At 45.8% G+C, this 24,980-nt stretch overlaps 1 long non-coding RNA gene across 6 annotated transcripts; it reads right to left on the bottom strand.

Annotated features, from left to right (window-relative positions):
• Positions 1-7,068: 7,068 nt before the first annotated feature.
• On the bottom strand, positions 7,069-24,953 carry LOC146202826 (uncharacterized). Of its 6 annotated transcripts, none has more exons than XR_014703759.1 (4): positions 24,640-24,953; positions 23,752-23,873; positions 7,674-7,775; positions 7,069-7,331 (listed from the first exon to the last, which is right to left on the bottom strand). It is a non-coding gene; the product is annotated as an uncharacterized LOC146202826 (long non-coding RNA). The 6 variants fall into 6 exon arrangements; XR_014703761.1 differs by having other exon boundaries at positions 23,752-23,848; XR_014703763.1 differs by lacking the exon at positions 7,674-7,775 and having other exon boundaries at positions 23,752-23,848.
• Positions 24,954-24,980: the final 27 nt, after the last annotated feature.

Here is a 24,980-nt window from a genome sequence, read left to right as displayed (position 1 = left end):
GTAGCGAAGTACTGCAAGTAGTAGGCGAATATATCTATTTAGGACAGGTAGTAACAGCAGATCCGGACCATGAAAAGGAAATAACAAGGAGAATAAGACTGGGATGGAGCACATTTGGCAAGTACTCCCAGATTATGACTAGCAGTTTATCGGTATCGCTCAAGAGGAAAGCATACAACAGCTGCATCTTACCTGTACTTACCTATGGGACTGAAACGTGGAAGCTAACAAAGAGGGTTCTACTAAAGTTGAGGACAACGCAGAGGGCTATGGAAAGAAAAATGGCAGGGATAACGTTAAGAGATAGGAAGCGTGCAGAGTGGGTCAGAGAAATAACTCAAGTCACTGACATTCTAACGGAAATCAAGAAGAAGAAATGGGCAGGACATGTAGCGCTAGGAAAGGATAAGTGATGGTCGCTTAGGGCAACAAACTGGATTCCAAGGGGAGGAAAGCGTAGCAGGGGGCGGCAGAAAATTAGGTGGGTGGATGAGATTAAGAAGTTTGCAGGGGTCAAGTGGATGCAGCTCGCACAGGACCGGGTTAATTGGAGGAATATGGGAGAGGCCTTTGCCCTGCAGTGGGTATAGTCAGGCTGAGGATGATGATGATGATCTAGATGCTTAAATTAGCATTACCTCATAGTGTAGACATCCGCTCACTTGTCCTTGTTGTCATCCATGGCTTGGGCTTGCAACCTCCGACTGCTTGCGCCTTCACACCCTCGTAGGATAGTCGTGCATGGCGTGTGAGTGCCGTAGATATAAACCAGTATCCTTCAATGCTCTTACCTCACCCAGTATTATTGAGCACTAGACTGGCTTCAGCATTTTGCGCTGCCCTAGCTTAAGCATCTGTTGCGAAATTAAATATTAGCAGCCACATTCTCCTGATGTTATTCTTGCTTTAAATGGACATCAGCATACAGAACAACAGAATGATGATGGGAAATCGTATTTCCACAGATACAACACAAATGGAGTATTAGGCCTCAGGAAAGCTTTAGATAAATATTTAACTTGATCTCAAACAGTTCAGGCCTGCCATAGTCAAGCCCCCACTTCGCTAAAAAAAGAAAAGCATATGGATACATTGACGTCATTTGAGAGGCTACACATTTCACATTTATGCGACGCAATCGTGCGCAGCCACTGTCACTTCCTTGATACTGTCCAGACCTGTACGTGCTCATTGTGCCTTACGTTCCCTATTCCTGTGAACTGTTTCAAAGCTTTCTCCTTGTCAGCGGCTTGTGTCACCTCCTTCCCACGCTTACAACCACTTTTGCCCTTGCATGCAACATGCTTGATTCCATGATCTTGAAAAGGCTATAACAAGTTCCTGCATGCACATGGAAGCAAATTTGTAAATATGTTGTAAGGCACAATGCTTTGGTGTTATACTGCTACACTTGTCTGTTTATTTGTTTATCTGTTATGTCTGGGCAAGTTCTGTTATGTCTTTTTTTTTTTTTCCTACTGTTATATGTGCTTGGTTTTTCCATAACCACTTCTCTTGATGTCATACGACTCGAGATGCTTGGGGCATTAAACCCCATAAACCAGTTACCAACCAACCGTCTCTTGGCACTAGCCTGATTTCTTTTATTCCGCAGTTTTTCAGTGGCAAGAAAGCATGCTGTCATCAGTCTCTCCTTCCTCCATCCTTTTGATCGCTATGTGGTTATTTCTTTCCCTGTATCATATAAGGGGGACACTCTCCTATGTATAGATAAATCAGCAACCGTGCGGTACCCGCTTATTGCAACATTCTTAACAAAACATATTCACTGCAGCTTTAATGTGGTGCTGTCATTATATCATATCATAAGTAGAACAGGCCTCTCGGCACCCCTGCTCCTGACCTGAAGCTCCGGATTCTACACGGCCCCGACGTGAAGCAACTTTGCTGTGCTGCCTGTGGGTTGGTGTAGCGTTCACAAATTCTCATTCGTTTGTGATAGGTATGGCTAAGCCCTGCATGTGCAACCTCTGGGTCTGACGAGACTATAGGCCACATTCTTTGCGAGTGGACCACATACAATGCGGAAAGACAGTTTCTCTGCCCTGCACTAGAGTGTCTATATGGACACCCGCTGACAGAAATCAAGATTATATGCCATTGGCTGCGGCGATCGTCTGCGGTGAAGACCTCCCAGGCACTGCTCTGCTTCATGAAAACCACGGGTCTGATCGGTAGACTGTTATTTTGCTGCGATGCGACGTGATATGGCTGTGATGTGACAGTACTGATTTCATATTTCTGTAACTTTCTTTTACACATCACTTTTATATCCACTTACCCCCTTCCCCCAGTGCAGAGCAGCAAACCGGTTTCTTCTTCGGTTAACCTCCCTGCCTTTCCTCCTCTTCCAACACCCCTGCCTATAGTTACACTCAGAACTTGCCTGTGCAATGAACCTAAACCTGAAATTGCAAATCAAGATGTGGTGAAAAGCAACATAAAGTACTGCAGTTCATGGTCAAGACTTTTATAGAGACTCCAATTATAGTTTGATTCAACGGCAAATATCCGAAGGCTGTTTGCTATGCAGCACGCACGGTGTGGATGTTCTTGATTGCATACAGCTTCCAAATTTATTAAACTGTCACCACATAGAAACGAAAAATTGCGTCATTCCAAGCATTTAGTCGAGTATCGAGCACACTGTGATACGTTCATGTTCTCCTTCTTTCCCCTGGCGGTCCGCGAATGGAATGGTTTAGCCGATGAAGTGGTTAATTGCTCATCACTAGATGGGTTCAGTTCACGGCTGGCAATTGTTCCTTGAGTACCCTATATATGTGTAGCCTGACCTCTGTACAAATATAGTGAAACATGTGTCTTCAGCGTGATTATATTGTATCATATCCTTCTTTTCCATTTCTTGTTCCACACTGCCATATAGAATTATATAAAAATTAGACAAGTGTGGATTGTCAGTATTCCTGTCATTTGCAGTTTCTATATTATGCCCCTAACCTGCAACAGCCTCCAAAAGGAGGCTAGCAGTATGTATGAAATAAAATAAACCAGTTTAGAAAGCTTGTGCCTTTCCTTGCTTTTTGAACGGAACACAAGTTCTCGGGCCATACAGGATCTGCAACTGCTATGGAGGGTCGCACGGACAAGCTAGGCGCTGCCCGATCAGTTCATGTTTCATTGTCAGTATATTTTATGTATATACTAAGGGATACCCCCCTTTTTTTTTTCTTTCTCACTGTAGCCAAGGCCAGACAGGAAAGGAAAGAGGACAGGCCATGGTCCTCTTGCCTTGTGGAAGGCGAGGGGACGGGTGAAAGGGATAAATTGAAGATAAAGTGTAAGGTCACTAGAGGTGAGTTGGCTCCTTTTCCAGGGCTAGGGAACAGTGGCCTATCTTACCTTTTCTGCCTAGTCTTGGCCACACTGCCATAAGTTGTCTCCGAGTGTAATTGAAGTCGAAAATTACTATTAGTGGGATTTGTTTTTATGCTATGTATGGCGTAAATTTTTTTCGTAGCTAAACTGAATCTCCCTTTCATGCCTGGCGTCTGCCTATAAACTCGTCGAATTTGCGCCTAATTTAAGCGAAAAACGCCACCCTTCCGCGCAAATTAAATTTTCAAAATTCGCGGCCATTATCATCATTATCGTTTTTGTAGCGTCTCGCGCCATCTGTTGTGTATGTACACCAAAAAGAGAAAAATAAAACATTCAAGATGGCTGCCTTCATGTTTTGCGCTGAGACGCATAAGTGACCGTCTTTTTTGAAGATTTCTCGTCCTGAAGGTTTACCCATAACCAAGTTTCACGGTACTCGCTAATAAATAACACGTCCCACATCCAAGGTGCTGCTTTTTCTTGCAGGTAAGGACATAAGACGTCAAAGGGCCGCCGCACGTCCTCGCGACGGCGCGATTGTTCCCGCTATACGCGATGTTGCGTTTTGTTGCGCCGGTTGTTTTGTGCTTTATGAAAGTTATATCTTTGTGCTTAGGTTCAGAAGTGTGCACCTAAGTGCTTGAGGAATGGGTGACGCCGGGACTAAGGAGGTTGAATCAGGACAAAAAATGTAGGCTTTTCTCTGGCTGTCCAAACTCTATTCTGATCTGCTTACCGCTGTTTTTGCCCGAATTCCATCGCTTTTAATATAACTTATTAACCTTTCTTCCTCGCCCAGCACATTGATGAGCACTGCGGCTACGTAGGGCCCATCGCGCGGTATTCGAGGGAACTGCTCTTGATGGCATAGAATGCCACCACGGTAGGGAAGATTTCTCCTTTGGCTACTACTCTTGTCTGCACCCCTCGCTCTGTTGATGACATTCGAAATGCCACCACATTTTCATTTACCTTATGGAATGAAAAGCGCAAGCGGTTTAACTACTACCGAGGCACTTTTTTGTGCGACTTTTATGCTTCTGAGTGTTCTTTGCTAGAAGCTCTCCGGCACCGATGCTTGCTGCTTGTGCTAGTGGAACAGTAGAAGTAGTGGTGGTCACGGTTTACATTGCTTGAAAGCAGTTTGTCTAGTGAACACTTCGCAGACTTGCAGCTTGTGTCAGCAATACGGCTATTTAATGCAGCAAAATAGAAAAATATTAATGCCATTGTTATGAGGCGAGCCATTGCACCACCACGGTGGGGAAAATTTTCAAAAAGGGCTTCACAAGTTTGGAGCGACCGGCGGGAAGAGCGCCGGCCCGCGTGTCGTGCAAGATTGGATAAACGCTGTAGCTGCGACTTAATGAAGGCTTGTTATCTAGTGGTTGCATAGCGTTTGACCCAACAGTCAGACAGATGACTCCACAGGCTGAGAATATTTAGTCAGCCATTTCTTTTCCTGTCCTGTGTACGTACCCTCTCTCTATTTTGTAATGTTGGTAATTTCCTACACCTAGAATAAAGCAGCTTGTGCTCTGCCCTGTGAACCATTTAACATCTCCTATTCTAGACCTGCTCAGCACGAGTGCCAATGCTTTTTTGTGGATAGTGCACCAATCAGGCCAAGAATACTTTACTGCCAAACAGTGTCATAAGCTTGAGCTTATTGAAGGCACTGTGCAACTGAAAAAAGCCATTTAGCAATCGCCATTCCTTGCAACTTTCAGGCACCAGGGTGTTTCTGAAATGCAAATTTATTGAAGAACCCTGGCTAGTTTTGGTCAAGCTTGGTTGCGGGCTAGAGTGCATCATTTTAAATGATGCACATTAGCCAGCTGGCAAACTTGCACTGCAATAATTTGCACAATGCTAACAAATTAGGAACAGCCCAACAGCTTGAGTAAGCTTGAAGCATGCAATAAAAATGGATTCCTCACAGTTAAGCAAGGTGCGAAACTTCTGATTATCGGTTTTCAGATGGGCATCTTATGCACAACAGCTGTGCAGGAAACATGGATTTCATGTTTGGCGAAAGGAATTTTGGCTTTGTACACATCTTTGAATGAAGCTGAGCATTGGGCTTTTCAAACTGCATCATTTCATTTTTTGCATGTGCAGCTTTGTGGCCAAGCTTTACCTTAGCTTTGGAAACAGGTGCCGGCTTTGTCACTGCAGCCTCCTTGCACACAGCACAGGTTGTGCACAAATGTTGCTTGTTTGCAAGGCAAAATCTTGTAGAAAATGTTTCTACACCTGAACTTAAGCCTACAGGTACACCAGCTGGGAAAACTTTTCATGCCGTGAATCTGTTTTCAGCCATGTTCACTTGTACCCTGCTGCGGTGGCTCAGTGATAAGAGAGCTTGATTGCTGATCCCAAAGATACAGGTTTACTCTCAGCTGCGGTGGCAGCTGATGGAGGCGAAATGCAAGGCGGCTTTGTACTTTGCGATGTCAGTGCACATAAAAGCCCCAGGTGGTCAGAATTTTCTGGAGCTGTCCGCTACAGCATCCCTCATAGCCAATAGACATTAAACCCCATAAACCGAACAGAACACTTGTCAACTGTAAACTTCCATGAGGAGAAAACAATCTATGCAGCTCAAAAGCAGGCCCTGTGGCTGCATACAGTTCACCAAAATGTACATGCGAAATTAATTGCAAAATAAAGTACAATCCCTTTGTGCACGTTACATAAGGCATTGCAATCCAAGGAAAGCACAGATGGTGGAGGTAGGTGCAGCGTATGTCGTTATCAAAAGGCAGTATTTCTGTGCATATCAGCAAAGTATATGGGGTTTTATTTCCGGGCTGTTGGAGGGCCACAATTTTAGCCTCTTGGGAACCTTTATTGTGCACTACTAATACTGCTGCATATCATACGGGCATTTTCGCATATTGCCTCTATTGAAGCAGCATCACTTTTTTAGGTAAAAGTGAATATTCTAGTGTCTCATTGCAGGTCTGCAATAATCAATGTAAAAATGGTGAGAATCTTTCAGACGACTGTGTACAAACTTGACTAACTACACATAACTTTCTGCATCCACAAAACCATATGCTGGCTTAGTCCTTTATCTCAGAGCTTCATTTGTCATTGGCAATTGTGCCAGTATTGCCAGTGACAAGTGGCACTTGTCCAACCTGCTCTTACATTGCTTGCACTGCCAATGAAAAAGGAATAGATTTGGTAAATACATTGACTGCATTTTCAACTCTACAGAGCCATAGTTATCCATGGAAAAAAATGCGCATTTCAGTCTTTAGCACACATTTTTGGCATGACAAAAGTCATTTTATGATAGTGCCACACACAAAGAGTGCCGGTGGCACCTCAAAAAAAAAGATCTCTTTCGTAAAGTAGTTCAGACAGCAGCTTCGCTGACAATCTAGAATTTGTACCTGACAGTTACTCGACCCCGTTTGCGATGTGCATAAACTGGTAAAAAAAGAAAAGATGGCGAAGTGACAGCATGCTTACTAATGAAGGAAACTTTTTAGAATTAGAATGGTATGAAAAACATTACAACTAAACCTGGCGATGTTAGTATGTTTTTCGGGAGCTAATTTGGCGGTTACAGGGTTAACGTGCAGCTAACTTCATATAATTAGCATCAATTAAATGCTGTGTATCTTGGGGACCATCATTAACAATATCATGCATGTGAGCCATCACATGCTTGAGTTCATTAAACATACAAAATACGTAGGCACCTTTTATTCAGATAGCATTTGTATACAAAATCAAAAGCACCATGGCAATGTCAGAAGCAGCTTAGGCATATAAGCACAGCCTATTTTGAACATGATGTGGAACAGGTTCCTTAGCCCTCATATTTTTCAAAGTCGGCTAACAAACAGATGTGCATTTGCAAAAACCTGCATGGTATGCAGATGAGCCATTCCTGCCACTAACAAAATGAGCCACTTCACAGATTTCCATATGGTCCTTCCAGGCTTTGAACTCTGCAAAAAGAAAGATTTTCCAAGTTGTCAAAAGTGAGTCTCAAAAAAAGACAGTAAGAAACAGAACTCTTGTAGACTGGAAAATACAAAATACAAAAAAAAAGTACAGGTATTGCCAACACCAGCAAATTGCATAAGTAAACTGCATATGTTGACATCAATTTTTGGAAGCAGATTTCAGAGGCTAGGCTACACTGCCATGCAGTCAGCCATAACTACTGCTAGATGAATGTCAACATATCCAAAATGAGCTAGATAACTTGTCAAGTTGTCTTTTGTGTGCCTTTATAGACGCTCTGGCTAGGCTCAAACATGGCAAATAGACTTGTCCTCCGCACTCACCGGTTCTTCACGATGCCTGTCACTGGCAAGGCCTAAAGCTTTTCCCATTGGTTCATTGACTCGAACGAGAACATCTTCGGTGTAACTCCGCCTGGTTGGGTACTTGAAACAAAAGTTAAAGAAACACCATCACCAACCAAATTTTTTATTAGAACCAGACGTTTCGGGTCCAACTCGGTCCCTTCCTCAGGGGCGACTAAAGTTTGAGGCCCGCAGTAGCAGGCACACGTGGCGAAGTCCAATTGTGTAGCAGAGCCAGGGTAGCGTCCCCGGATTCCAGTTCACTGCTGCAGCTGTCAGCCGGATGGATGAACCGAAAAAAGACGTGACAACTTTTGAAAGGATTGGTCTCCACATCAAGTATGTTCATCTCGTCAAAGGCGATTTTGTGGTCGGCGCATTCGCAGTGCTCGGCGAGGGGGGTTGCTTTTCGAGTTCAATTGCCGGGCGTCATTTTTGTGCTGCAATATGCGCCGACAGAGATTTTTTGTTTCGCCGATATACGAGGCAGAGCACTCTGAGCACTAGAGATTTTATAAATAATGCCTGGTTATTTTTCTCTGGGAATACGATCTTTTGGTAGCGGCAGAAAATGGCAGACTGTTGAGGTAGGTTTGTGCGACATACAGACGTGTTTGCGCAGGATGCGTGCAAGCGCCTCACTGGTGCCCGCCACGTATGGGAGCACAATGCGAGGGCGCTTTGTCGTGTCCGTGCTGACTGACCCTCTTGTCCTGCTAGCTCGACGGCAGGAAGCACATCGGAATGAAGGCGCGTGTACAGCCATTCTTCTTCAGATCGGCTAAACATAGGCCGCTGCCTGCTACTGCGGGCCTCGAACTTTAGTCGCCCCTGAGGAAGGGACCGAGTTGGTCGCGAAACGTTGGGTTCTAATAAATAATCTGGTTGGTGATAGTGTTTCTTAAACTAGTGGTTCATCACACCGATTAACAAGCTAATGGCAGAAGGAGCACAGGTAACTTCTTCAAGAGCCTACATATGCTCTTTGCAACCATGTGTTCTTATCCCATCAATTACTATCAGCCAAAAAGAACTCAGTACTTTGTTTGACAGCATTATCTGCACACTGGATTCACTTTCAGAGTTTATTTTGTTCAACAAGGTGGCCAATCACGACAAAGGCACTGGTCATCGAACAACAGAAAGCCCAGTGCTCAGTTTAAAGGCAACAAGGAAACAGAGGTAAACCTGCCAAGTACAATGATCAAGAACAATGTAGAAGCAGTGTTGTGTTGTGGCAATTATTCGAGGTAAATCTCTGTGCATCATCATTGTACAACAAAAAAGAGTAAAAGCTGCGTCCAGGTGGCGTAAAGTGTGAAAAAAAAAAAAAAAAAAAAGCTTTGCGGTATGACTTCCCCCTCAAAGAAGCATCGGCCCAATGCTCTACATTGAATAGAAAGGTAGGCAAAAATAAACATCAAGCAAAATATAAACAGTGTCCATCAGTTATAATAGGGATAGGCACACAACATACAATTTCTGGACATGTATCACCCCTGGGGTGCTGTCAGCAGCATCTGGGGACAATTCCATAGCCCATTTCATCTAAATGAGTGAACTTGATTTGCGGAAACAGCAGCATAAAATTTATGGTTTTCATTAAATCCACGATGGCGATTCAGCATCCAAACCTAGAGTCTGTCTCCTGGCTTGAAATTTTCATTGTCATTGTAGGTTATGTTAGGCATTGGTGCCTTGCTGGCTTTTTATGCGCAGCTGGGCGAGTCGTCGGGCTGCTTCTGCACGTTGAAGGTAGGCAGTGACACTGAGGCTGTCCTTTTCCGTTACGTGTGGCATCAGCATGACATCGAGTGCTGTATTAAGGCGAAAGCCTTTAAAGGGAAACTGCACCGGTTGTAGATCTTGATGAGTTTCAAGGAATCAAATGATTACAGCTTCCAGGTTAAGCATGCAAGATATCTTCGCGCTAGCATTTCAAACAATGGCGCAAATAGCGATTTAAACCGCTTCAGCTATCGAGCTTCTCCTCACCACACAGCGACGCGTGGGGGGCACATAATGACATCATTGACGGCACCGGTATGTTTCCCGCATAGAATGGCTTGCTTGGAAGAAGTAAAAACAAGGCTACCAAAATTGAAGGCCCAGAAACATTGTTTGATGGCATCAAAAAAGGCACCGCATGATGTGGGCGAAGGTAACGAAAAGAAAAAATATTACCGTCCGTGATGTCATCATTGAGCCTCTACGCAGTCCTTCAGTGCTGTGAGGAGAAGCTCGAATTGTAATCGTTGATTACTTCATCAGTTTTAAAGACAGCACAATTACCGACAGCTTCATCATCATCATCATCAGCCTGATTATACCCACTGCAGGGCGAAGGCCTCTCCCATATTTCTCCACTTAACCCGGTTCTGTGCTAGCTGCATCCACTTTACCCCTGCAAACTTCTTAATCTCATCCGCCCACCTAACTTTCTGCCGGCCCCTGCTACGCTTTCCTTCCCTTGGAATCCAGTTTGTTACCCTCAGCGACCATCGGTTATCCTTATGTTACCCTCAGCGACCATCGGTTACTGACAGCTTATGGAGAGTCAAATTCTTGAATGTCGCAGAATTCTCGAAAAATGATGCAGCTGCGCTTTAATGGCTCATACTGTCGGCGTTCGTTCGGTCACAATATAGCTTTCAATCAAATTACATCACCTGAAACCGAAACTAATGTCACTGGAAAGATAAAAATCCTGCATTTACCGGGAATCGAACCTGCATTCCTCGCATCGCCAGCCTAAGCTTTAACCAACTGCGCCACGCCCGGGATCGTGAACTACACATTAATCTCGTCTACAGTGATTTGGTTTGGTTTGGTTTGCGGGGTTTAACATCCTAAACTGACTCAGGCTATGATAGATGCCGTAGTGGAGGACTCCGGAAATTTTGACCACCTGGGGTTCTTTAACGTGCACTGACATTGCATAGAACACAGGCAGCCTTGCTTTCGTCTCCATCGAAAAGCCGCTTTCGTCTCCATTTTGCCGCCGAAGCCCGGTTACGATCCCGCATTCTTGGAAACAGTAGTCGAGCGCCGTAACCACGGCGCCACCCCGGCAGGCCCTTGTCTATCGTGAGGATGAGTTAAAACACACATCATAATTCTCCTTGTCTGCATGATGCTGATGCGGCCACTCCCCTTTGTAGCGAGGGATCACAGAGTTCTTCATTAGGCTAATATATAAAGGAGTAGAAAAAGAACAAAAACTCTACCAACTGCTGTGCATTGGTCAAAAGTCCAGAAAAAAGAAAAGGGGAAGGAAAAGAAGGGTGGAGTCCTTCAACAATCTGCTCGTTTACGCCACCAGTCAAGGCGGTGCTTTGTCACCTCTACTGTCCTACACAGGGTGTGCTCTTTGGGTGGTGACATAGACTGCAGACCAAGTGCTGTCGAAAGAGCCTCCATCAGTGCTGATATCGCAGTTGTAGGGGGGGAAAGCCACAGTTTCGGGCACTCGATCACAACATGCTGTATGGTTCTATTGGCTGCGTCGCACTTGGAGCACTTGTGCGCAGAAAACCACTCCGTGCCTCGCAGAGTAACCCGCTGCCGTCCGCTGTCTCGTGTGTTATAGATGTTCTCATTAGCGATCGTGTGTTTTGTGCTGGAGTCCACCGCCAGGGATGACTTCGCCCGTGCTTCGCTGTGCCATCTCTTCATTTCTGCTTCTCAAACCTGGTTATGGATCTGCTCTCTCCACGCAAGCTGGAATATCTCCAACAGGCCGGCTTGTGGAATTCCGTACTCCTCTGTCAACCTTCGCGTTCAAAGCATCCATCTGGTGTTGGAGCACTTGAGTACGATGTACTTGTATACCTCGCTGGACCATCTATGGTAAAGTGGTCAGCCGGCGCTGCAAGGCAAGCTTGACGGTTGTCTCACATGCGACGATAGTAGCGCTGACAATAAAGCTGCAATTAGTGATAATGACAATGAGAGCAAACGTGATGCACCGTGTGCACCAGCAACGCTCAGCCTTTCGCACTTCTGCAGTGTAGATTCCACAGTGCTCTTGGAATTTTCGGGCTCCCTGCCATACACAAGGTGGAATGGAGTTGACCTGCTTCTCCGCTCCTAGCCGGCAGCAACAGCGTGGCGGGCTACTGTGCTGACATTAAAGCGAGAAACTAGTTACATTGGCTTAACTTTCAGGCTGACTGACTGCTAATGCATGCAAGGAGGACAATGCCACGGACAACGAGAAGTGGGGTTTTTACACGACGGATATTATGATGTGCTTCTCGCTTTCTACAACGATAATTAGTCTGAAGAAGCCTTTGGCCCTTTGCTTCGGCGTTGCGAGTCAGGTAGTCAGTTGTCACTATTATCCACTTGTTGCTAGATGTCAATGTCGGGAAATGACCTAGTAAGTCCATGCCGATCTGTTGGAATGGCCTCGCAAGTGATTGGTTTGGTTGTATATCCTGCAGTCTTGTTAGCAGTGTTCGGTGGCGTTAGCAGTCGCAGCAACTCCTGACATAGTGCGTGACATTAGCAGATAGACGAGACCAATATGGGCCCATATTATTCAACCTGAATGCGAATGAGAGTAAAATAAAGTTTAGACGTCCAGCTGTGGGCTCATCATGAGGGGCCTGTAGGATTTCATCGAGAAGGCCCACAGGGACAAGTAAGTAGGCGGTCAGGGTGCGAACGCCATTATAAAGTGCAAGGGAGGCTAGTCCACGTTTGAACACTCTAAGCGGCAAGGATGACTTTCCTTCAAGGTAGTCGAAGTCTGAGTGCTGAAGTTGCGTGAAGTAGGCCCCAAAATAGCATCGTTATTGTCTTCTTCCAGCACTTTTGGACAGGGGTTTGTGAAAAGCAGTACCATGTGTGCGTGGCCAAAATAGGTGTTTAGAGCAGCTAAATGGAGCAGAAAGCAGGACAGACGTTCTGAAACAGCTAGGGAGCAGAAATGTTAATGTTTTATAGCAGAAATATTGGCTTTTTGAAGAAACTTCAGAGCACGTGGTCAATTAAATCTCCAATAAGTCATAAAGGCCTTTCTACCCTTCTTGGCAGCAGAAATTGTGCTGCTTACAAACAGGCCCGCTGTGTTCCGAAGATGTTTTTTACTGCGGACTGACTGTAACCAACATGTGACCAGCGTGCAGTTTAAAGGCCCATTCACGATTGAGGATTGCAAAGGGTGTGCGATTAAGGAACCGCTCAGATTGACCGATGTTCACACTTGTAAAGGCAAACCGTGGGTCGCTTTCCCAAACTGGCCTCGTTCAGAATGAGACTTGTCGACCTTGACTGCTCATCAAAACAGAAGCCGGATGTAAACCGAACATCGACTCATATCAACTGTGTTGCTGATTGGTAACCGATTTAAGATCAGGAAGGAAACGTTGGACATGTGCCTTTTCATATATAGGAGCGTTTGTTGCTAAACAAGCTAACTCTCAAAACGTAAGAATAATGTGCTTCAGATTGTATGTTTAAATAATGCAGCATGAGCACATCTATTTTAGCCTTCTCGACAATCTCTAGACAAGACAATCCCAAAACAAGTCCAAGGATCGCTAAGGTTGCACACTATAGTGAAGGCTTGCCAAAGTAAAAAAAATATGGGAATGAAATATTTTTGCTGAAGAAAGAAAAAGGCTCTCAGTGACCACAATCCATGGCATGCATGCAAGAGTGCCGCAGTCACCATGAATAGCAGAAAACATGGGGATGATATTGCCGGGAAACCTTCAAAACTGTATTTGTTTTTTAACAGCCGCCGGCATACAGGCATATCACTCTGATTCTGGATCGCGTATCAGTTCCGTAATCTTTGTTTGTTAATGCTCGATGTCGCGAGTCACACCTTTATCAGTTTTGTTGTAGCGCAAGATGCACCGAGATCTGTCTCGAAGGTTCCGGCCACTCGGGTGTCTTTCCACAATGTTCCAGCCCGTGCTGGTAGCTGTTTGCGACGTTATCTAGATTGTTCTGTGCAGCCTTTAAATTGATCGTTGACGAGTGTGACGAGCATTCTTTGTTCGACGATCGACGAGCACGCTTCTATCGCCGCCGCCGAGTTGCTTAGTTCTTTTGCGGGCGCAAGTCAGCCCAAATAATGAGTTTCTTTAGTGCAATTATCGACCCTTCATTTGTGTCGTCGACCTCGTCACCACTACGCGACATCTGGTGGTGGTGCTGCCTTTGATCCTTCAAGCGAAGACCCAAGCCGTGTTGCTGTCACCCTGGAAGACCAGCCTACAGGTCACCGAGCCAGCCGCCGACTTCAAGGCCTACAACCCGAACACGGTCTGCTGCCTGACCCCATTCGATCTCGGAAGGCATCGACGCTGACAATGGCCCAGCCTACAGCACCGGTTGTTTTCGTCCAACCCCGTGAGGCCCCCTGCTTCCATGGACGACCGGATGAGGATGCTGGAGACTGGATGGACCTTTTCGACCGTGTGACAGAATTCAACGGCTGGAACGACGCTGTGAAACTCAGGCAGGTCTACTTTGTTCTTCAAGGACATGCCCGAGTTTGGTTCGAGAATCATGAGGCAGCTATGAAGGATTGGGACATTTTCAAGGAAGCGTTTTTGACTGCCTTTTCAAGCGTCGTCCGAAAGGAAAGAGCCCAGGCCCTCCTTCAGTCAAGACTTCAACTTCCTAACGAGCCTGTCCTGGCGTACGTTGAAGAGATGAAGCGCCTCTTTCGCTACGCCGACCCTAACATGACTGAAGGTGAGAGAGTCAAATTTTTAATGCGAGGCGTCAAAGAATCGCTTTTTGCAAATCTGTACACCCGGATGCGCCACTACGAGCGACCACTTCAGCCAGACTATTCAAGCCACCACCCCAGCGCATCTGCATGCGGAAAGAACGTTCGGGACCTCATCCGGGAGATCGTGCGAGAGGAGCTCCGCCGATTGATGCCATCATCGCAACAACCCCAGGTGGCGACGCTCGCGGACGTCGTCCGTGAAGAAGTCCAGCAGGCGCTGGGCGTTCCTCAAGCGACGGCTGCGGCTGTTCCAGCACAAGAGGCAACAGCAATGAACTACGCTGGTGCATTACGTCGCCCTGCGCCCCGACGTGATGACTTTCCGAGCCCGAACACACCCTCCTGGTGTGTTCAGGCGACATTTATCATCCTTCACGTTAAGCAATGGCCTCCTCGTGAAGAAGAACTTCGCACCCAACAAGACCGCGCAGCTTCTCGTAATGCCTAAAACCCTTCGGCAAGAAATTCTGCAGGCGTTGCACGATGAGCCCACAGCAGGCCACCTCGGATTTGCGCGCACGTTGCGTCGAATCCAGGAGTATTAACTGGCCGCGACTGCCTGCCGAAGTTGCCCACTATGTGAAGACGTATTGTGAGTGCCAACGACGCAAGACGCCACCGATCAGACCAGCAGGACTACTAAACCCGATTCCGCCCCCAATCCTTCCCTTTCAACAAATTAGGATGGATCTCCTCGGCCCCTTTCCATCTTCGTCTATGGGTAGCAAGTGGATCATCGTGGCCACTGACTACCTTACCCGTTACGCCGAAGCAAGAGCACTACCAAATGGTACCGCGGCAGAAGTCGCCAAATTTTTTGTCGAACAAATTCTCTTGCGACACGGCGTCCCAGAAGTGCTCATCACGGACAGGGGAACGGCGTTTACGGCAGAGTTGACGCAAGCCATCCTGGAATACAGTCACACAAGCCATCGACGAACAACTGCGTATCATCCCCAGACCAATGGCCTTACGGAGCGCCTGAACAAAACGATCGCGGACATGATCGCTATGCACGTCGACGCTGAACACAAGACCTGGGACGCCATCTTGCCGTACGTGATCTTCGCGTATAACACGGCAGTCCAGGAGTTGACCAGAGCGACCCCGTTTAAGCTTGTGTACGGCAGGGAGCCCACGACGACGCTCGACGCAATGCTGCCGCACGTAACCAGCGAAGACAACCTTGACGTCGCCGCCTACCTGCAGCGTGCAGAGGAAGCCCGACGACTCGCACGGCTGCGTATTAAAGACCAACAGCGCACCGACAGCCGACGATACAATTTACTACGACGCCACGCAGAGTACAAACCAGGAGACCAAGTGTGGGTTTGGACACCAATTCGCCGTCGCGGATTAAGCGAAAAGTTGTTGCGTCGATACTTTGGGCCGTACAAAATAATTCGCCGCGTCGGACCACTAGACTATGAAGTCATTCCTGACGGAACCTCAGCATCACAACGGCGATGCGAACGCCCAGAAATTGTACATGTTGTACGACTGAAGCCATATTACGCGCGTTAAAGAATCTGTGGTGTTTAAACTTTGCAGTGTTTAAGTTTCTTTGTTTTGGAACATCGAGGCGATGTTTTTTTTAAGGGGGGAGTAATGCCGCGAAACCTTCAAAACTGTATTTGTTGTTTTTTAACAGCCGCCGGCATACAGGCATATCACTCTGATTCTGGACCGCGTATCAGTTCCGTAATCTTTGTTTGTTAATGCTCGATGTCGCGAGTCACACCTTTATCAGTTTTGTTGTAGCGCAAGATGCACAGAGATCTGTCTCGAAGGTTCCGGCCACTCGGGTGTCTTTCCACAATGTTCCAGCCCGTGCTGGTAGCTGTTTGCGACGTTATCTAGATTGTTCTGTGCAGCCTTTAAATTGAGCGTTGACGAGTGTGACGAGCATTCTTTGTTCAACGATCGACGAGCACGTTTGTTCCTATCGCCGCCGCCGAGTTGCTTAGTTCTTTTGCGGGCGCAAGTCAGCCCAAATAAAGAGTTTCTTTAGTGCAATCATCGACCCCTCATTTGTGTCGTCGACCTCGTCACCACTACGTGACAATATCGTGTGACGTCAGCGCCCAAGGTTGCCAAACCATAAAGCTGCTTTCGCTATTAATAATAAAAATTTATTTTAAACTATCCACTGTACTGAAATCTCAAATTTCAAGGATTTATAATCAACGTGAATGGAGTGAAATGCAATAATCAGTTTATGCTCAAATTTTAGCTGTCATGACCCCTTTCATCATCATCATCAGCCTGATTATACCCACTGCAGGGCGAAGGCCTCTCCCATATTTCTCCACTTAACCCGGTTCTGTGCTAGCTGCATCCACTTGACCCCTGCGAACTTCTTAATCTCATCCGCCCACCTAACTTTCTGCCGCCCCCTGCTACGCTTTCCTTCCCTTGGAATCCAGTTTGTTACCCTCAGCGACCATCGGTTATCCTCTCTTCGCAATACATGTCCTGCCCATGTCCATTTCTTCTCCTTAATTTCCACTAGAATGTCGGTAACTTGAGTTATTTCTCTGACCCACTCTGCACGCTTTCTATCTCTTAATGTTACCCCTACCATTTTTCGTTCCATAGCCCTCTGGGTTGTCCTCAACTTAAGTAGAACTCTCTTGGTTAGCCTCCACGTTTCAGCCCCATAGGTGAGTACAGGCAAGATGCAACTGTTGTATACTTTCCTCTTGAGCGATACCGGTAAGCTGCTAGTCATAATCTGCGAGTGCTTGCCAAATGCGCTCCATCCCAATGTTATTCTTGTTATTTCCTTTTCATGGTCCGGATCTGCGGTTACTACCTGTCCTAAGTAGACATATTCGCCTACTACTTCCAATATTTCGCTACCTAATGTAAACTGCTGTTCCGTCCCGAGGCTGTTGAACATTACCCTAGTCTTCTGCATATTGATTTTCAAGCCTACCTTTCTACTTTTTCTGTCTAGGTCATCAATCATTATTTGCAGTTCATCCCCCGAGTTGCTTAGCAAGGCAATGTCATCAGCAAATCGCAGATTACTGAGTTATTCTCCATCTACCCTTATCCCTAACTGTTCCCATTCCAAGTCTCTGAATACTTCCTCTAAACAAGCTGTGAATAGTACTGGGGAGATTGTGTCTCCTTGCCTAACACCTTTCTTTATGGGAATTTTGTTACTTTCTTTATGCAGAACTATGGTTGCTGTGCAGCCACTATATATATCTTCCAGCACTTTCACGTACGGCTCGTCTACCCCCTGATTTCGCAATGCCTGCATCAATGACCCCTTTAAGTGAATATAAATAGTTCAAGCATATGGTACCAACCTAAGAAACACTACAGGATTATATGAAAATGTCACTGAACTACGAGCACGTGAATGAATTAAGCTGCTAAATTTGAAAATACACAAGATGCGGGCAGAGTCATTAAATAGAGCCCTAGAACATAATTTTTTCCATCTCCTCACCTTCAGGTGCATTATCTGCTCTGGTTTAGAGCTCTGCTGTTAGTCTTCACATAAAAACAGAACCTCATCTGGACGTAGAACTTCTCTATGCGAAGAGTAATTTTTCTGTCATGGGCAGAATATCCAGGCTCGGGAACCTCTGGGCTTTTCAAAAACATAGCAAAATTATGAATGCTGCTTGTCTTAATCTCAATTATTGAAATGAAATAATTTAAGAAAATCGAAATTTCCAGCGTGTTTACGAGCTTTGCAAGCTCTGCAGACGTATAAAGAAGACCTTGGTGGTCAAAATTTGACATGAATTCGTTTTCTTTTTTTTTTGCACACATAATTTGCTCAAAATTAGATACAGAATAAGTACTGCATTTTGATTTGTGCCTGAACTTTCGAGCCACATATCTTGCAATATACCGGGTGCAATGTTGGCTTCAGGCAGAGAATATCTCCAGCAAATATATATATATATTCACCAAACTTTAGGAGATATTTCTCTTACTGTTTATTTTCACATTACTCAATGAATGTGCCACTTGTAGCAGTAACCAATTCAATTCGGCTTCGGAAATGGCTGCGTGCACGGATCAGGTGGTTCTTAGAGGTACTGCCCATTGAGTTCGCAGTGGCGACCTTCAGTTTTTTGTATTATGTGGCCTTTTGTCGGCTTCTCTCTCAACGACGCCGAGTGGATTCAAATCTGGACAACTAGGAGGCCACAAGTTGGGAGTGATGTGGTTATTGGAAGTTGTTGGCTAGCCACTCGTGGATGACGCAAGCGGTGTGGGCGAGAGCCGAATGTTGCTGAAAGACACAAGGTTTTCCTTTCGAAACAGTATCAGTCCAGGGCTTCACAACGGTGGCAAGCACCTCTGCGTAGTCGGCAGCATTAACGCGGAGTCCTTCTGCAAAACAGTGTGGCAGCATGACATCACCCTTGTTGCTGACGGCTGCTGACACCATCACAGACAGAAATTTTGTGTGCAACGCTGTCGGCACCTCATTAGCGCTTCCGTAAAGCTATCTTTCATTATGGCAATTAGCTTTTTGGTCTTGATCGAAATTCTTTTCATCTGAAAGAAAAAAATGAGCGTTCCAGGCTCTTCAGCTTGCCTAGCAAGCGCTTGGACCAGAGCAGAAGATTCTCCTGAGCTTTACCAGAAAAGAATTGCGCCCTCCTCATGACACAGAAATGGTACCTCACGTCCTCGTGCACAGCAAGCCTGACAGCCGATTCTGCGACATTGAGCTCCTTTGCAATGGCCCGCATTGACTTCTCTGGGTTGTCACTCACGATGACTTGCAGCCTCTGAAGAAAATCAGGTGTTCTGACGACGTCTGACCGCTGACTGTGCTTTTTCCTTTTCGCCACAGATGCCACGTCACCGTCACAGCACATCAGTTCTGTCCGCACTTTGTTAACGAAACACTTCGCTACATTCAGAAAGTTGGCAATTTCCAAGTCGCTGTGGCGCGCGGCCAGTGCGATGAGGACTGCATGGCGTTTCATTTCCTGCGTCAACTTGTACGCTTCCATTATTCAATAAAACTGAGCAGTATAAATGATAAGGGGTCAACCAACAAGAAGCCGCATGCCTAGATACATATGCTGAGCCTGCTGGTGGCTATGCACCCAGTGAGCTACGAGACTGCTATAACTGTGCCTAGTGACGGGCAATCAAAGTAGCTTCAACGTCCTCAAGCCTTGCCTCGTGAAGCAAGTGGTCAAATTCATAATTCGCAAAGAACACGCAGTGAGCAAAAAAAAAAAAAAAAAGAGAAATTACAGGCTCTCAATTTGTGTTTAAGTTTTCAGGTGCAATCAAATCCATTCACTACAACCCATCATGCTTCGAAAATCTTAATGAAAAGCATGGGTAAAAAATTGTTCAGAGTGCAATACGAAAGACCTGCAGTAGACCTGCAAGTAGTGCTAAAGGTACACTGAAAGAAAAAGTAGGCTTGCAGCTATGGTATACTGGCTCCTAATCACAAAAACACCACTTTCACTGAAAACAAGGCTCTTATAAGGTAGAAAAAAGAGAACAGAAATGCAGGCATTGCAGAAATACAGAAATCACAAATGCATGCACAATGACATGCAAGGGATCCCGTTGCATGTTTGAATTGTTAACTTTTGTTTCAAAAATGGCAAAAGGACAGGCTAAATATTGGAAGCCAAAAATAAATTTGTGCTTGGCAGTGCCATAGGCAGTCAGTTTCGTTTTGGTATGTTTTGGTTCTTTGAAGTCACAGCTATGCATTTGGCATCACCACATGGTTTCATTTTTGATATACATGCTTTGGTTTACAAGTGCGGAGCAGCAGAGTTTTCCTCTGATGAAGTTCATGCCTCAGTAAGCGCTTCTCTATTGAAAAATCTGGTATGAAATGCACACAGGATTAAGTTATAACTTACTGGGCAGAATAAACCTGCACAGACCCGAGTGGAGCTGGGAAAGAAAAGAAAGGCTGGAAAAAGTAAGATTTAAAAAGGCATGGGTGCTTAAGTAAAAAAATTTAGTCTCGAACGGGATTTAATCCTAAGTCCTTTGGAGTTTTAACTGAATGTCTTAGCCATTGTGCCACACGAACAGCTGAGACCTCTCGCATTACATTACTTGTGTAGTGCAATTGCATTTTTTACACATATTTTTCACTCACCGCTAAACAATTGCATCCCAAGAGTGCTGAATGCTTTTGCTGGCTGTTAATAGTGTCACCGATGTCTCATATCTATGATAAGCATAGGAGTTTGCCAAACTATCTCGTAATATTTCTATTTCTCTATTTTCTGCTGTCCCAGCGTGCATGCACAGACCTTACTGGCACATCGGTTTGCCATCTGCAGGGCAGCGACGCTAGAGTACACCACATAAGGTGTAGACACGCAAGGAAGCATTGAACGAAAGGGAGCTCAGTTGGTTCATATTAAGAAATACAATTGTGAAGGAAACGAAATAAATTGAGCAAAACAGGCCCTGTGTACCCCTTTTTTCTTTTAACTTTCTGCCACAATGCATTGTTCACCCCTTGCTGCTATTCAAAAAAGACCGTCTGTAGCAGTCTTTACTCGTCACTCGTGATGGTAGCTCGGCAATGTCAGTGGCCGCATCCATAGCTTCGCTAGCTACAAACTTTGCCGCCACGTCGGCGCTCGTACATTCTATCCTGTTAGTCAAGTGACCTCAACTCTAAAAAGCGCCGCATGCTCTGTGGGTGCCGAGGTCAAGATTCACTGCGAGAACTTTGCAGTCAAGCTCAGGATCTATGCCTGGTGCAAACAAATAGACTGCTTTGACGAACTGTAGCTTTAATTTCAGCTGCTGCTAGATTGCACTGCTCGCTATGCATCAAGAATCATGGAGTCTATGTTTACACCATCATTTGCGTCATTTTCCCAAGTCTAAATCCCTCAGAAGGAAAACAGACCTCTTCAACTTCAAATCGAAATATCTCGGCAATAAATGTCTTGCTGCCGGACAAGTGACAAAAAAGTCACGAAACACTGCACTATTGGATTCTGGCAACAAAAAATATTGTGATGGGTCCCATACTGCAGAAAATCTGGCATCCATGAAAAATTATGGGCGTGTATCTAGCAAGTGGCAGGAAGGTGACGCAGCACTGCAATTACTGTCGGTAGGTTGTGTGACATCACAAGGCCACATGACATGACCAAGTCAGCAGGTGCTGCCACACAGGGTGCTTTTTATGGTATCAAGTTAAAAAGGAAAACAAAGAGACCATCGCTTGAAGCAATTACGTGCCACTATTTGTTTCTTGCAGGTGTATCCGTGACAAAGGTTTGTGCATGCAGGGCTACCTGGAATCACTTGAGGCAAATCCTTGAAGCCTTTGTTATGAAATATTAAAAATTTTAGGGGTTCAGCTCTCTTTGAACCAAGTCAAGAGCATTAGCCATCGGCCGGTGCCGCATTTGTAGCTGCCGCTTCAGTCTTGGCTTGATTCCGCATTTGGTAAGCTTCTCGGCAATAGGCTAGTCTGGCTTCTCGTTCGATGTCTTGGCAACCTGTCTGGCATGGTTGCAGTCTCTGTCTTTGGCACAAGTAGATTCCTCTACACCACACTGCCTCCTTTTGTCATGCCGCCTGGTGAATTCGCCCAACACTATGCTCGCGGTCTCGACTGCACTTACCCAGAAATGTTTTAAAGCAACGAACAGAATATGGGTGCACAAAACACAGACAAAAGAACATGTTGGTGCCGCTGCAAATGAATGAACAACGAAATAGCTATTAGAAATGACAGCAGTGCCCACTCTGCTGGCAGAAATCTTGAGCAAAAATTTCTCGTCAATTGGCCCTAATTGGCTATACAAGGCCATGCAACATTTTCCCATGAAAATAGCAGTGACTGAAATTTTTCATACTTTCACAATCATCTTTTAGCAAATAATGACCTCCTTTTGTTTCGCACTACATGCGCCATAGTGTCAGTAAATAAATTGCAATGCTGTTTGTACAGCAAGCGACTGCAGGCAAGGGACACGTCTGGGTGATATTTTTGAGGTAGTCGTGTAAGCCAGATATCACCCAAGTTTCCAAGGCAAAAAAGTTATGGCATGTAATTTCTTCCTAACAAAGATTACCAAAGTACTGCCTGCTGAGAACTTATTCTCGGCAAATAATTTCAAGTGTTTGGAGCAGAGCATGAATTCGGGCAGCCCGAAAACCTGGGCCGGGCTGGAAAATTGCCGTTTTTATGGGTCTGGACCTGGCTCGGGCTTGACATGCAGGCCTGGGCTCGCAGCTTGCAGTGGTGGAACCAGGCCAGGCTGGGTAAAGCTGTGTATGGCTTCTTTTGGAGATGGAATTCCAGCACTAAAATCATTCCAGTGGTTTATGAATAAACCACTACTAGTACATATGTTGACAGAGAATGAGAGAACGCTCGTTTGTAAACAGAGTTTAATCAGTGCCGCTCGGTGTTTTGTCCAAGTAATTTAGTATGAACATGCCGGGCTGCATTCAATGACACAAGTGAAAAAAGTTAAAAAGGAAAGGCTCAAAACTCGATAGCGAACTGTACTACAATGGAGGTGTTATGAAGTGCTGTAACCTGTCATGCATGACACAGCCCGTTTGCATACGCACGTGCCTACTGAAGTACTCAACACTATCAGCTTAGGATTTCTCGGCAATCAGTGAGCAAGAGGGTAGCTTCTAACCTTTGTGTTACCGCTAACGGCTGGACATTTGAAGCCTCATAACAGCCCCTGGACAAGGACCTTCAATTGACTGCTCGGCAGGCAGCCATCTGTTCATAAAAATTCTGACTGTCTGCTTTGCCCCCCCCCCCCCCCCCCCCCCCCCCCCCAAAGAATGTCTCTACGCTACAATAAATGCTTTAGGATAAGAGCTTATTGCTTTAGGAATCTTTACATATCCAATAACATATACATGCACAATAAACAGACACTACCGCTTTTCGTCTCCACAGAGATATGGCAATGTGGCTGTGATTTCTTCAATGAATATGTAAATTTTGGTTTTTTCTGCCCTTGCCCACTCATGTTCCTGGGGCAAAGTTGCCAGGGGCAGTCTTTTTGTAGGTGATTAAGCAAAGAACTTGCACCAAGAGCCAATTGCTTATAAGGAGTCATAGTTAAATGCCCGTAATCCATACCTTTTAAATGTACATTGTGCTAGATAGCTTTACATAAAATGTCTTCTCAAAATATTCTTCACCGAGCCTTTGCTTCTGTAGGTGCTTTAACTGTGTCCTTCTCTACCAAGAATATTTTGCAAGGTTTGTCTCTCATCTTGATTTATTGTTATGTGCTAGTTAAGCAATACATTTTTAAGGCGTCTGCTCAGACTTACTTTGCAGGTTTGGCACGGGTCCTGTCGTGGAAGCGCAGGCCGGGTCCGGGCCATGTAATCATTGCCGATGGGCTTGGAACCATGGGCCCGGGATGGTCTTCAAATGTGGGCCAGGGAAGGGGCTGGAAAACCCAACCCGTGCAGGGCTCTATTAAGGAGTGTAAGAAACTAAAGGTACAGGAAAAAAAAAAATCACACACACATAATGGGAGTTCAGTAGCGGGTTCATTACTTCGAAGCACCGCTACGTGGTCTCCGTGCTACAATGGAGTTGTCTAAACGGTATTTACGTTATCATTTCTGTTGTCTCAACAGAGCTTATCCTTTTGTCGTGCCCGACGCAAACTAGGTAAAATTTCATCAAGGGTACGCAGAATATCATCTATATAGCTGCCGCTTTTGGCTGTAAAAGGTTCAGTGCTAGTTTCGAGCTTTTGGTGCTCAATATGTATCACTAGTTTCAAGCTAGTGATGCTCGAGCGATATCATAGGCGAGTACTTCACCCGGATGTGATCAAAACGAACAGCGTATGGAGAATCGGGGCCAAGAACGAAAAAAGCATAAAATGAGCTTCGTCGCCCTAAGCAGCTAATCACTGACGAGTGCCGTGAGTATCTGGTTGATAGAAGACAATGCATCAAGCGCCAGTTAGCAGCATCATAAGACAGTGCAGTGCTCGCCTTCAACCGTGCTAAATTGGCGCGTGCTGTAAGTGCATACCTTGGCACAAATCCCTGCAGTATGTGACAAATAAGAACGGTAAGCGGACAGCATATAAACACGAACATTGCACGCAAAAGGGGCAGCTAAAATTTGAACATGGCGGCACCTTCGTTGGCGTGCTTTGTCCACAACTAAACAAATCTTTTCACAGACCGGGCACTAACCTTTCTGTACCGAAGCCGCAGCAGATGTGCCAGGGTTGTTCATGGCGCGCACACCAGTCAGTTCGATCGCACCCGTCCGTGCAACAGGCACAGTCTCGTTTACTACAACAAAAGCCACGGCACCAAACCGCCGCCGCGTCACCGGCGGCACCCCCAAGCAGGGTGGGTGGTGGGTGGCGGGCAATGAGCGGTGGCCCGCCGGCACGCCGTGCCCCCAACTAGGGACAATCTGACCTAGGGATTGCTAGGGATTCAGGGCGGCTGTCCAGCAAAAATCCAGGCAACACTGGCATTATTCATGGCGAGTTTTAGCCGCTCCCAGCTTTCCTTCCTCCATGAGC

This window comes from Amblyomma maculatum, chromosome 1, assembly GCF_055883805.1.
Source record: "Amblyomma maculatum isolate TAMU_Amacu chromosome 1, ASM5588380v1, whole genome shotgun sequence".
Taxonomy (NCBI): domain Eukaryota; kingdom Metazoa; phylum Arthropoda; class Arachnida; order Ixodida; family Ixodidae; genus Amblyomma; species Amblyomma maculatum.
Note: the sequence above shows the minus strand (reverse complement) of the source record. Positions and strands in the feature narration are given on the sequence as shown.